This window comes from Octodon degus, unplaced genomic scaffold (genome assembly GCF_000260255.1).
Source record: "Octodon degus isolate 3935 unplaced genomic scaffold, OctDeg1.0 scaffold00002, whole genome shotgun sequence".
NCBI classification, from domain to species: domain Eukaryota; kingdom Metazoa; phylum Chordata; class Mammalia; order Rodentia; family Octodontidae; genus Octodon; species Octodon degus.
Window position 1 is genome coordinate 20,846,345 of NW_004524578.1, and position 14,449 is coordinate 20,860,793.

Here is a 14,449-nt window from a genome sequence, read left to right on the forward strand (position 1 = left end):
GATTTGATTTGAAACTGTCTCATTGCTATATGTTTATCAATAAAACTTTGAAAAGAAAAAAAAATAAAGCCTTGTCTAAGGAAAAAAAAAAAAAAGAGCTTTATTATTTTTGGAGTATAAGCTCTATGTATTCCAGGCTAGCCTTGAACTCATTACTCCTTGAGCCCAGGCTGGCCTTAAATTCACAATCCTGCTGTCTCAGCTGCTTATGAGTACATGCATCATCATTCCTTGCTTAGAAAGTATTTTTTAAAATAATCTTCTGTGCCAAGAACCAACTATTCACTCAGAAGATACTAAAAGCCAGTATCCAACATAGCTGAAGTGGTAACTTTCCTTCAAAGGTAATATCTTAAATGCTTTTAACAGTATTTACAAAAAGCTTTCAATTTGTTCCTGAAGTCAATTCATATTTTTAAAATTGTTCCTCTTTAGAAATGTTATCTTCTCAGGGCCAGGAACATAGCTCAGTGACATAGGCACCTGCCTGGCAAGGGCAGGGTCCTGAGTTCAATCCCCAGTACTGTAAAAAATAAATAAAAAAACCCTTCTCTATCATAGTTATCCTCCCCAATTTTTAAAAAAAATGTATTCAGGACAGGGTCTATGAGGTCTACACAGTTTCACTACACAGATCAGACTCACAGTGATTCTCCTGTTTTCAGCCTTCCATGTGTTGGGATTCAGACACGTGCCACCATGCCCAGTCTTAATCGCCGTCTCAGCATGCCCCAAGGGCAGAGCTGGCACGGTAAGCCAGGAATTGATCTCCCCGGCCTCTGCGCTCTGCCTAAGCAGGTGCTTTAGTCTGCTGAGCTATCTGGCTGGCCCCCAAATTCTTGAACATCTTGAAGAAATCAGAAAATTAAAAGCTCAAAGTTTGCTACTGAGTTACTATGGTTTGAATGTGTTCATGTGTTAGAAATTTAATTCTTATTCACACATTGATGATTTGCACAGGTGAGGTCCTCTGATGGCATTACTGGTTTGATAAGGAGAGACTGAAGCTAGCATACCCCTAGGTCTCCCAGTTCCTCCACTACATTATGATGCAGCAGAAAGGCCCACATAGCTATAATCATCACCTTCCCAAACTAACCTATTTCCAGGACTATAAGCCAAGTAAACTTTTGTTCTTTATAAATTACTCAGCCTCAAGAGATATTCTGTCACAGAAATACCAGAAGATGGACAAAGACTGGTGTAAAATGGAGCATCTCCTCACAGATGTAAATGTAGATACACTCTGGTTTTCAAGCCTAAGTTTCATACTCTCAATTCAGATCATTTCCATCATCAGCCTAAGAACTTATCTTCTCATAGCTCCTCAGCTACCAAAACTCAGCACAAAAATGCTCAGAGTAAGTCAGGAACAGTGGCACACATCTGTAATCTGAGTACATGGGAAACTGCAGCAGGAGAATTCCAAGTCTGAGTCCACCCTGAGCAATTTAGCAAAATATTACCCCAAAATAATTTTTTTTTAAAAAAAAGCAAATACAGGCTAGATATACCTGAGAGAGAGAAGGCCCTATGTTTAATACTCAGTACTGAAAAATAGGAAAACAAAAATACACACACAAAAATTCCTTTAGGCCCACACTTGCAAGGTGTTATAAAGGTTCCCTTCAGAACTAAATAAAAGGCAGCTGAGAAGGGGTGTGGTGGCGCATGACTGTAATCCCTGCACTGGGGAGGCTGAAAACAAGACTGCTATGAGTCCAAGCTCTGTAGTGAGCAAAAATAAAGGGCAGAACACAAAAGTACTTGGAAGAGGAATTGTGGAGGAAGGAAATAAGTTAAAGAATAGACAGATTACTAAATTACATCTATATCACAATTATAATGATGTGAAAAAAAATTATTGGGGGGAAGGGTCTCCAGAGTGTTCAGGGTCTCGCTACTAGATTGAATTCATAATGATTCTCCTGTTTACAGCCTCCCAAGTGCTGGGATTACAGGCGCAAGCCACCACACCCAGTCTTGAAAATTGTGCATGTTGAAGATGAGCAATGTTGGTAAACAAGAACACAAACTATGAACAGCTAAAGTGTGTCAAGGTAGCAGGATACTGGATTTATTTTCCTTTATTAGAAAACATTCTAATAACAAAAAAAATCTGTGCTATCCTGCTTGCTTCTTTCTAGCCTTTTGTGTATAGGTACTAGGAACTGAACCCAGGACCTTTGCACTGAGCACTCAACCCTTTTAAAATAGTTTTCTTTTTGAAAGAAAGTCATGCAAGTCACTAAACTACTCAGGCTGAGCTTGAATTTCCCCCACCCTTTTTTCTTTTTTTTTTCCACCCCCTTTTTTTAAGATAGGGTCTTGCTATGTAGTTCAGACTGTCAAACTCATTACATAGCCCAGGCTAGCCTCAAACTTGTGATTTTCTTGCCTCTGCCTCCTAGAATGCTGGGATTACCTGTGTTCACTACCATGTCAAGTCTCTTTCTAGACTTTCAACAGATTATTATAGCACATTATTCTAGTTGTACAGTAACTACACTTGAACTCCTTTATTTATAAAATCTCTACTTCATCTTCAAAGTCCAGTCCTTAGGAACAAAAACAGGACACTATTAATTTATCCACATTAATTTTTTTCAAATAACTTCACAATCAGTCAAGACTACTATAATCAATGATTTATGGTTTTAAAGCCCTAGTAAGCACACAGACTATCATTTCCTTTTTTTAAAAAAATCTTTTACTTATTTATTATAGCATCTCACTACACAGCTCAGACTCATAGTGATTCCCATCTCAGCCTCCCCAAGACTGCGATTACAGGCATGCACCACCACACCCAGTTTTGGGACCAACACATCATGCAGCACCAGGGATCAAACCCAGATCCTTGCTCTTGCCAGGCAGGTGCTTAAACCACTGAACTATATCCCCAGCCCCAGAGCAGCATTTCTAAGAATGTATTTCGAAGAAGAGTTTGGATACTATTTTTCTTCCCCATCAAATAAGAAAACCAAAATGCCTTCTTCTCACTCCCAATATTGGGGATCAAATCAAGGACCTTCACACTGAGCTACATCCCTAGCCCTTTTTCTTTTTTCTTTTTTTTTTTTTGACACAGGGTCTTGCTAAATCACCCAGTCTGGACTTAAATTTGTGATTCTCCTGCTTCAGCCTTCTGGAGTGGTTATAGGTGCACACTACCAGGCCTGGCCCAAGATGATAATTTTGAAATACCAATTTGGCAGCTTTAAGAGAAAAAAATTAGCACAAAAAAGTCCAATATCTACCACAATCATGTCACTGGCTATTTGTACTATGGTTCTTACCCACCATGTGATATTGCAGCTGGAAGTTTCTTTAGTGCAACACATCTCAAATTTTAGTTTTTTGATACAGTCTTGCTATGTAATCCAGGCTGTCCTTAAACTATGTAGCCCAGGCTGGCCTCAAACTTGTGCTGATCTTCCTGCCTCAGTCTCCCAAGTGCTGGGATTATTGGCATGTGCCATCATGGCCAGCTTTCAATTTTAATATACACAAATATTTTTTTTACATTAAAGGCAGGACAAGAAACAGGCTCTGTAGAGCAAGTTTTGGCCAAGAAAAAAGAAAACAGGTACACTCTCCAGAGTATAAACCACTGTGCAAGAGAGAACACAGTGGTCTACACAAATCTTTTCAAGACTGATTTCAGGCGGTCTGAGTTGGTCTTCAGAACCTGCACTTCTTTTCTTATGGTACTTAAGACTGAACCACATGGCCACCCTACATCCCCACTCCTTTTCAGATAGTGTCTCACTAAATCACCAAGTTGCCTGGGCTGGACTTGAACTTGCAATTCTTGCCTCAGCCTCCCAAGTGCTAGGATTACAGTTGTCTGCCACAACACCTGGCTCATGAAGACCTTGAATTTCTACCACATTTTTAGATGACATGAATGATAATGATGTGTGATTATACTTTGAATACCTAGAGTTTTTCTCCCAGGTTAGTTATCCCATCCTTACTGGGCACCACTTTCTTGGTAATGCTTACTCTACTCAATGGACTCCTTTCAATGATTCTCTGATCTGCTGCTTTTCAGATCAAAGCCAATCTTAGCCCTCACTTACTTTTTTAAACCTCTCATACTAGTCATCAAACATAAAAGGCTAAATACAAGATAATCCCAATTCCCTAGGAATTCAGTCTAGAGAAAGAGTTCCTGCTAATCTCTGTGTTACTAAGTAGCACAGTTCTGAAGACAGAATACATGATGGCTTAGCATATTTTAGGAGCATTTTATTACAACTTTACTTATATGTGAAACTGTATGATTATGAATTAAGGTATGAATACATTAGATTTCTTTTGTGCTTGGCATTAGAAAAATATGATTACTGCAGTGGCTAGGGTTTGATCCCTGGCCTGCTGGACTCGCCCCCAGGGCGCGTTGAGACGCTGATTGAAACTGGGTGTGGTGGTGCAAACCTGTAATCCCAGTGCTTGGGAGACTGAAAACAGGAGGATTACTACAAACCCGATCTCTATAGTGAGACCTTATAGACCCTGTACCAAATACAAAAAAAAAAAAAAAAGAAAGAAAGAAATTATGATTACTGGATTACTTTAATCTTGATTGCTTCTAGTAATCTTTAAATAAGTTCTGCAAATTATTTCAAACTTATTTCTGCAATAGTTCTTAAAAAATATTAATGTCTGTATTTTAAATATAGGCTCAGTTCCAGGACTGGTGGCAGAGAGAGGAGAGATGCTGTTCAGTGCAATGTTCGCTGCTGCTAAGATACGTAACAGTGGCAGTACCACACAGAGCCACAGAACCACCATGAAGGCAATCAGTGAGGTGAGGGTCTCTACTTACACTTATGTAGAAAGTGAATGTGAGGGCTGGCCAGATAGCTCAGTGGATTAAAGCGCCTGCTTAGGCAGAGCAGGGACTAATTTGATCCCTGGTGTGCAGTGCCAGCCCCACCCCCGGGGCACACTGAGATGGTGATTGAGACTGGGCATGGTGGCATGTGCCTGTAATCCCAGTGCTTGGGAGGCTGAAAACAGGAGGATCACTACGAGTCTGATCTATGTAGCAAGACCCTGTAGACCCTGTATTAAATACATAAAAAGAAAGTGACTGTGAACTGGAAAAGTCAACATCTGCAAGTCATTATTCTTCATATATCTGTATTCTCCAGGGGATCCAGATCCTTTCCACAGAATTAACACCCTATCTTCAGTCCCCTCTAAAGCTTTAATAGAAGAAGGTGGGGGCCCAGCCCTAGCTCAGTTCTTTAAGTGGCAGCTTCCACAATGCTGGCAGCCTCAGTTTGCTGTAGTTCGATCCCCACAACACTCCAGCCATGCAAAAGTGCCCTGAAGGCATTCAAGGAGCAAAACACACACACACACACACACACACACACACACACACACACAAAAAAAAAAAAAAAAAAAGAAGAAGGTGGTATTCAATTGCTGCTCAGAGTAACTGATTACCCCAGCATTGTGGGGTGCAGAGGATAACAATAATTGCTGATAGTTATGAACTACACCGATTGCAAATATGAGTACAGCCTCAATCTACAATCTTGAGTAAACAGATATCTGATGCTTGATAACAGGTTACAGTGTGTTTTATACATCATTCCTTTGAAACATGGTCTTAAATTGCTGGATATTGAGTTTATGAAGTGTCTGCATGCAAGAGTATTAGTCTACTTACTGCTAAAACAGAAACGCTCACATTACAGGAATGCCAATACAGTAGTTTAAAACACAGATAATGAAAGAAATCCAAGAACTTAAGCCAAGGCCTTCATATGAATTTCTAGACACAAAAATGAAGAAAAGTTTGCTAAGACTAAAAACAGAGTCAAAAATACACATCTCAGAGATAAACAGGACTGTGTACTTCATGCTGTGATGGGCAGTAACACTGTCACTGAAGTTAATGGTGAGAGGGTCAGAGGAAGGTAGTGTTCCTCTTTAATTGTAATTCTTAATTTACAATTATAAAATACTCAAAGAACACACATGCAAGGATTTAGTGTCACAAAGTAACTACAGAAGCAGAAAATTGGCAGTTGTGACTTATCCTGGAGTTATTAATAGTAAGAATAAAGACAGCTTACTAAGAGTCCTCTGGCACAAATAGAAGGAGCATATAGCTAAAATGAAGATAAGCTGGTATATGAATTTAAGGTCAAAGAAATTATCCAAAACTTAACAGGTCTAACATCATCATAAGCAAAAGAAAGTAATGTTTATGCACTGCTAAAACAATTAGAAAACATTGGTTTGAAAATGAGAAAGCAAACTAGGACACTCAACCATGTATTTTAAGACATCAGGGTCTGAGAACTTTGGAAAAGAAGAAAAGAAGGTCTGTCTCATAAATTGTTAACCAACACTTAAATAACTGCCAGTATTTCACTTTGGACATCACTGTTTGCAAGATCTGTGTGGACCAACGATGCACTAGTTTTATACATAATGGTGTAAGATTTAGCAGCACGACAAAAATTTTCTTCCTGATGGACATTAAGATGCTTTGAACTGTTCAGGATATCATGTAGTTAGTAAGTGCCTTTCTATATCTCCTTCAAAAAAAAAAAAAAAAAAAACGTTTTTCATTTAATGCTAGAGAACATTTTACTTTTACACAATTTATTCTTGTGATTTTGATTGTTCAGAGTTTTCTAAAATGAAACCCTGAAAAGTACTTAGAATAAACTATGTTTTACTTTAATAGTTATAATCCAAAGGTTCCATTTAATGCAGCACATAAAGTAATCTACCACAATTGGCCCAATTTTGACATTTTTGTTTTTTAAAGATAGTATTAGAAAAACTGCTTATGCTGCACACAGACTTTTCTCCTTTTGTATTAAGGAAGGATCTACAGGGTGTTCAGGGTCTCACTACTAGATCGGATTCACAGTGATCCGCCTGTTTACAGCCTCCCAAGAGCTGGGATTACAGGATGTGCCACCATGACCAGTCTCAACTGTCATTACAGCGCACTCTGGAGGTGGGGCCAGCATAGCAGGCCTGTGGATTGAACCCCTGGCCCCTGCACCTGCTTGCAGGCGCTTTAATCTACTGAGCTATTTGGCCAGCCCGGCACATAGACAATTTTTATAACCGTCTTTTTTGATCTGCCCCATCTTGGCTTCTTCAAATATGTATTATTCTCTTTTAGTGTCCTCTTTAGTCATAATCTACTACTTATTTGTAATGACATTTAATGAATCTATTTTCTGTATATTGATAAAATATAATGTAGTACCTTTTATATGGTAGCAATCCATAAGAAAACTTCCTTTTAACTCTCTTTATACTTTATGGAGGAAAATGCACTTATAGTTAAATTATTTCTAGCTAAAACAGAAGTGCTAATGACCAACCTGTTTCTACCTACGCACAGTCTGTTTTACTAAAATGGAAATAATAAGACTTTTTTGTGTGTAGTACCGGGATTGAACCCAGGACCTCTGCACTGAGATACTGCCCCACCCTTTTGAGACAGGGTCTCACTAAACTGTCCAGGCTGGATTTGAACTTGTAATCCTGCCTCAGCTTCTTGAGTACAGGATTATAGGTGTGCATCACCATGCCTCTATACTCTTTAAAATAAAATGTGTCACCATTCTCCCTTCAGTAGTACTCATGCTGCAATTCTATTACTTTTCTGTCAGTACTGAAAAAAAAAATCATGGGGTGGGGGGGCCTGCCCATTAGCTCAGTTGTTCAGTGACTGCTTTAACAGAGCAGTCAGCTCAGGTTGCTGTGGTTGGATCCCCAGATCCTCAAAACCTTACTAAAGCTGCCCTGAAGGCATCCTGAGCCAGCCACCCCACCCAAAAAAAAGGAAAAAAAATCATATAACCAGGTTGAAATGTAATGACATAAACAGAAGTTACATACCATATTCACAAGTGGAAGACTCAATATTGATAAAAATGTATTTCCTACCAAATGAACATATAGTCAGTGTAACCCCAATAATAACACCTACCTTCAAGTAATTCAAAGCCAAACTTTTTAAACAAATAGTGGTGGAACAACTAGAATCCATACTGGGAGAAAAGAAATTTTGCCTGTCTTCTTCTATCATTTTTCCTAGATGGCTCTTTATAGTCCTACAACACTATTCTTTTTTTTTTTTTCTGTATTTTAGGGAAGGGTCTACAGGGTGTTCAGGGTCTCACTAGTAGATCAGACTAGTAGTGATCTGCGTGTTTACAGCCTAAGTACTGGGATTACAGGTGTGCACCACCATGCCCAGTCTCAATCGTGGCTTAGTACGCCCCATGGACAGGGTCAGCAAGGCAGGCCTGGGGATGAACCCCTGGCTCCTGCACCTGCTTGCAGGTGCTTTAATCTGCCGTGCTATTTGGCCAGCCCTGCTTCCTACCATACAAAAAGTATGAAATCTTAATGACTCATAATTAAAAGTAAAAAAATATAACTATAATGCCTAAGAAAATGTCTTTGGAATCTTAAGGTTGAGGGAAGACAGAGAGTAGCAAAGATTTCTTATGTAGGACACAAAATAGAAAACTCTGATAAATGAGGTATTTTCAAAATTAAAAAAAAAAACTTCTTCTAATCAAGGCATATTAAAAATAACTAGGGGGCTGGCAAGATAGCTCAGCAAAGTAAGTGCCTGCTTAGGCAAGGAGGGCCTGGGATTCGATCCCTGGCACCACATACTGCGTCAGCCCTGCCCCCAGGTGCACTGAACTGGCGACTGAGTCTCGGTGTGGTGGTACCTATAATCCCAGCGCTGGGGAGGCTGAAAGCAGGAGGATCACTATGAGTCTGAGCTGTGCAGTGAGACCCTACATACACCTACACACACACACACACCCCTAAAAATAACTAGAAAAGCTACAAAATGTGAGAAAATATCTACAACCATACTGACAAATGATTAGTAGATAAATTATAGAAAAAATAAGAATTCAAGTTTCAATTTTAATTTTTAAAACTTAAGCTTATTGGTACATTTTAGATATACATAATGATCACATTCATTACAGGGAGTTTGTACCCGTACAAGATGTATCTTCTTTTTTCAACCATTCCCTTACCCTCCCTTCATCCCTTTCCTCTTCCTATTTATAAAGGCTTTGTTTCCTTCTTTACTAGTTCTTTTTCTTTGCTCTTTTTTCCTTTTCCCTTTCCCCACTCCCAAGTTCTCCTTTCTATTTGAACATTTTCTTCCTATTACTATATCTATTATACATTTTGGTGCTTAAAAAAATTCTAATTTTAGGGCTGTCCAGATAGCTCAGTGGATTAAAGTGCCTACTTAGGCACAGCGCAGTGGCCAGGGTTCAATCCCTGGTATGCTGTGCTGGCCCCTTCCCCAGGGTGCATTGAGATGGTGCTTGAGACTGGGCGTGGTGGTGTATGCCTGTAATCCCAGCACCTGGGAGGCTAAAAGCAGGAGAATCACTATGAGTTTGATCTGTGTAGTGAGACTCTGTTCCAAATACATTTAAAAAAAAATCCTAATTTTAACAAGGATACAAACTCTGAAAAGCACCTCACAAGAATTTATCAATGATCAGTAAGAACTTGAAAGAATGCCTCTGTAATTTAAACAATGAGGTAACAGGACACAACTACCAGATGGCTAAAATGAAATGGAATGTGCTACATTTTCCCAACATTTGGTTTTACTCAAAACCTCCACAGATGAGATTATATCTCACCCCCCAAAAATTGGCTATCATCAAGAAATCAACCAATAACAAATGCTGGTGGGGCTGAGGGGGAAAAAGGAACCTTTTTCCATTGTTGGTGGGCATGCAGACTAGTACAACCACTGTGGAAATCAGTATGGAGATTCTTTTAAAAAACTAGGATTACAGGTCTCATTTGAACCAGCTATTCCCCTTCTGGGTGTTTTTCCAGAAGAATTAAAAACATCATACCACAGTGGTATATGTCACCCAAGTTAGTGCCTGTCTAGTAAGTGCAAGGTCCTGAGTTTGAACTCCAGTACCACATATGTCATGCCAGCCTTGGAACCCCAGACACACTGTACCAGCCCTGAAACCTGGCGCAGTGGCGCATGCCTCTAATCCCAGAGCTGGGAAGGCTGAGATAGGAGAATCACTATGAGTCCAAACTGCATAGCAAGACCTTATATAGAAACAAAAACAAAATGCAAACCTTGGAAACAATCCAAATGCCCATTAACCGAGGAATGGATTTAAAAAAAAAAGTATTTTTATTCAATGGTATACTGCTTGGCTATAAAGAAAGAGAAACTTGAAGCTTTGATAGGTAAACAGATACAACTAGAGACCATACTCAGAAGAGAAATCAGACTCACATGTGTAAATGTATTGCCTCCCTAGTGTAAGAAACTGAAAGAGTAAGATCCAAAATCTATGACCGATATTGTCAAAGGTTAAGAAATTGCTCAGAAGGAAAGAACTAGGGCAGGGGGAAAGGAGAAAAGGGAAAAGAAAAAAATACACATACACACACACAGAGCTAAGATAGTTATACTACTAATTTATTTTCATTCATTGAAGGGAACAGTTTGTGCTTACATTATTTGATCAATCTTGCATGTCTGTATCTTGTAATCTAAGCAACTACTTTGAAGATAACTATATGCAATATTAAACATTATCAATTTCCTATTATCTTGTTTTGAAATTATCATTTTTTTGTTCTTTTGTCTTTTAAAAAAACCTCTACTCATTATCACATAAAGCTATAACCACTCTGGAAAAAGGCTTGTCTACTTCTTATACAATTAAACACATAATATCCTGTGATCCAGAAATTTTACTCCTAGGAATTCAACTAGAAGAAATGAAAGTCTCTACAAAAATCATTAGAACAGTGACAGTGCTGTGGACAGGGTTCAGTGACATAGCACTTGGCAAGCAAGATCCTGAGTTCAATTCCCAGTACAGAGATAGGCAGGTGGGCATGAGTGAAGGAAGGAAGGGAGGGAAGGAGGGATGGAGGGAGGGAGGGCAGGTGGACAGACAGATGGACGGACAGTGACAGCTGGGCATGGTGGTACATACTTGTAACCTTAGCACTCTGGGATGCAGAGGAAAGAGATTTCAACTCCAGCTGGGCCAACTTAGTGACTTAACGAAACTCTTTCTCCCCCAGTCTCAAATGTGATAGTATTTTTATTATAACCACTAAAACTTCTACACAGTCCTAGAGAACACCTACAAAACAAAATGTGCCATGTGTATTACTCAGCAATAAAGAAACTACTGATACAGGCAACACAGATAAATTTCAATTTTAATGAATGAAAGAAGCCTTACAAACATACGTTCATGATTTTATTTGAATTTCTAGAATAGAGGGCTGGAGAGATAGCTGAGGAGAATAAGAGCTTGCCTGGCAAGTGTAAGGTCCTGAGTTCAATCCCCAGTACTGCAATAAATAAATAAATAAAATAAAAAATTCTAGAATAGAAAAAACTATGTAAGTCTGCCCAAAGATTTATACTCTTTCCATGAAAATAAAAACTCGTATAAGTATTTTAACACTAAATTGGGATTTTATGAGAGCAATACAAGTTACTCTTCGTCTTTATAATTACAAGAGGGTCCCAAAGTGGTAACCATTAGTTTACAAATGCTTATTAGTACAGGGAATTGCTGCTTCAGTAACCTTAGTCAAAGCATCTGCTGAAATTGCTGCACATACATTTTTAATTTCTTCTTGAAGGGCTGGCACCGTTGCAAGTTTTCTGAGATATGATATCCTTCAGGGTTTCACCACAAATAAAAGTTTACATATGTTAAACCAGGAAAGTATAGGGGGAACTCAACTGCACCTCTTCATCCTAGCCAGTGTCCTTGCAAATTCTCATCCAGGCAAACACACATCTTTGTAGTCACCTAAGGTCACTTGCTGCTGTTGTATCAACCCAAATGACTGATGTTTACATCATTTGTTGCATAGTATCATGTCTCAATAAATTTAGTATTAAAAATTTATACAAATTTTCTTTCACCAAAGTGTGCATACATCTTTTTGGCAGACTCTGTACATGTAAAAATTTCAGGTGGTTGCCTTTGGACGCTAATAGGTGGCTAAGGCAAGAGAAAACTTTCAGAAGTGACAATACCAGTGTATCTTGGTAGGAACTGGGTGTGTACATTTATCAGAATGTATCTAATGATGCACTTAAAATGTGTATGTTTCACTCTATTTTTATCTCAGAAAAAGCTGTAAACCAATATTATATACTAATTATTATATGCATAACATAAGATATCTTGATAAATATTCAGGGGGAATGGATGCATTACTTTCTTGTTGCTGGAACAAAATATCCAACACCCACAAATTAAAAGAGGTTTGTTTGGCTTGAGTTCATAGTAGGCTGGCTTTAAGGAAAAATCACCAGGCCTGGCAAAAGATAGCTGTTCAGCAACCAGGAAGCAGAGACCCTAAAAATATCCAAGGACAAAAATACACTCTTCCAGGCCACATCCCCAGTGACCCAACTCTTCCAACTAAGACTCACCTTCTAATAGCTTGTTCATCTATCAAACTCATCAACAAACCACTGTTGATTAAATCCCCTTCCAAAAGTCCCTCCTCTGAACACATGAGACACTAGAGAAGATACTTTAGATCTAAATCATAGTAGGCCCAATAAATAGGTATCTGATACAACACGTATGATAGATAAAACATCTATGATCAAACCTAGGTGTTGGGTGCTATGGGTATTCACCTTATAATTCTTCAGCTTTTCTGTTATGCTTGCAATGTTTATAATAATTGTGAAAAAAGTCTGACTGAACTAGTAAGTTTGATAGTAAACTGACTCCAAAACTCAGGTTCTTAGGCCAGGGAGAAAGCTCAGTGGCGTAAGCACCTGCCTGGCAAGCACATGGTCCTGAGTTTGATCCCCAGTACCACAAAATAAATCAAGTTCTCTGGCAGACATTTTCTGTAGATTAAGTTAAACCTACTGGCCCAAAGTTTTTTTTTTTTTTTTTTTTTTTTTTGTGGAACCGGGGATTGAACTAAAGCCCTTGCACTTGCCAGGGAAGCGCTTATTCCACTGAGCCATCTCCCTGGCCCAAAGTTTTTACAAAACATATTTAATGCAAGTAATGATAAAAGTCATTTAAAAGTATTTGAACAATATTTTTGTATTTTTGAATATTTTAATTTTTTTCAGTCCATCTCTGTGGTGCAATTGGTTAGCGTGTTTTTCCCAGTCCTTCAGATATACTGAGTTAAATAAGGTATTTCTTTTTTTTTTTAAAGGTATTTTATATTTATTTATTTTTATTTATTACATTTATTTATTGTGTGTGTGTGTGTGGCCAACTCAGCCCACCAGGGGGCGGGGCTGGCTAGCATGTGGTGCTGGAGGATTGAACTGCGGTCCCTGTGCTTTGCCAAGCTTGTTTCAAGTAGGTGCTTTAGACCACTGAGCCATCTCTCCAGCCCTAAATAAGGTATTTCTGAGTGGAAAAAAGGACAATAGCAGTCACAAGAAATCTTAAGCATTTTGATATAATTCCAAGAGATGGTAATTTCATGTTTGGTATAACTAAGTTACAGATCTTTGCACAAATTAGATGGTTTCTAGTTCCTTTTCAACAAATATGAAGGAGGAATGAATAGAACTATCAGTAAGTAGATGACTCAAAATAATGACTGATTTTTTGCATAGATCTCAAAAAGTTAAAAAAATGAACTTTTTTCCCCTATCGATTTATGTGATCAAGTTTACTCACAACAAGAGCTATAAAAACAAATAGAAATACAATTGCTGTTGAAAAATCTGAGTCATTCCAGCAATAAGCCAGTCATCTAAAATTACATGAGTTTTATAAAAGCCTCATTTATCTCATAAAGAAGCATTTCCAATGAACAATCATTAAATTAAAAACATTATAAATCAAAATTTGCAACATTTAGGTTGCCTTAATAAACTGTTCTGTCAATCAACTGTCACAACAACCCAGAACACTTTAGCAGCCTTTTAGTTACAGGAAGCAAATTAAAATTTTAATTTTACATGTTGTTTTGTTTCAGTGAAGTGTGGTATGTGATAACTGAAAGACACAAGCATAAAATAGTAAGGTAAACTTGGGAGAAATGGACTAAAAATGTAAGTAAAAGAGAAAAGTAATAATGAAAACTTTCCTACTGTTTTTTCCCCTTTTTAATTTTTTTCCTACTGTTAAAGAACTACTTTATATTTTTTAATGTAATGTTGATCAAATCCAGGGTATATGCTTAAGTGCATGCTCTGTCACTAAGCCACAACCCCCAGCCACTAATAACTTTAAATACACAATAGCTTATAACTGGATATATCTTCACTTACCTTTCCTTCTCTCTCTTTTTTTTTTGTGGAACCGGGGATTTAACTTAGGCCCTTGTGCTTTCCAGGGAGGCACATATTCCACTAAGCCATCTTCCCAACCCTTTCCTTCTTTTTTAAGGCTGACAA

General features: G+C 38.3%; 1 protein-coding gene across 1 annotated transcript in view; it reads right to left on the reverse strand.

Annotated features, from left to right (window-relative positions):
- Positions 1 to 14,449, reverse strand: part of Cpeb1 (cytoplasmic polyadenylation element binding protein 1) — a 92,920-nt gene that overhangs the window by 31,641 nt on the left and 46,830 nt on the right. The gene's annotated exons all lie outside the window — the stretch shown is intronic.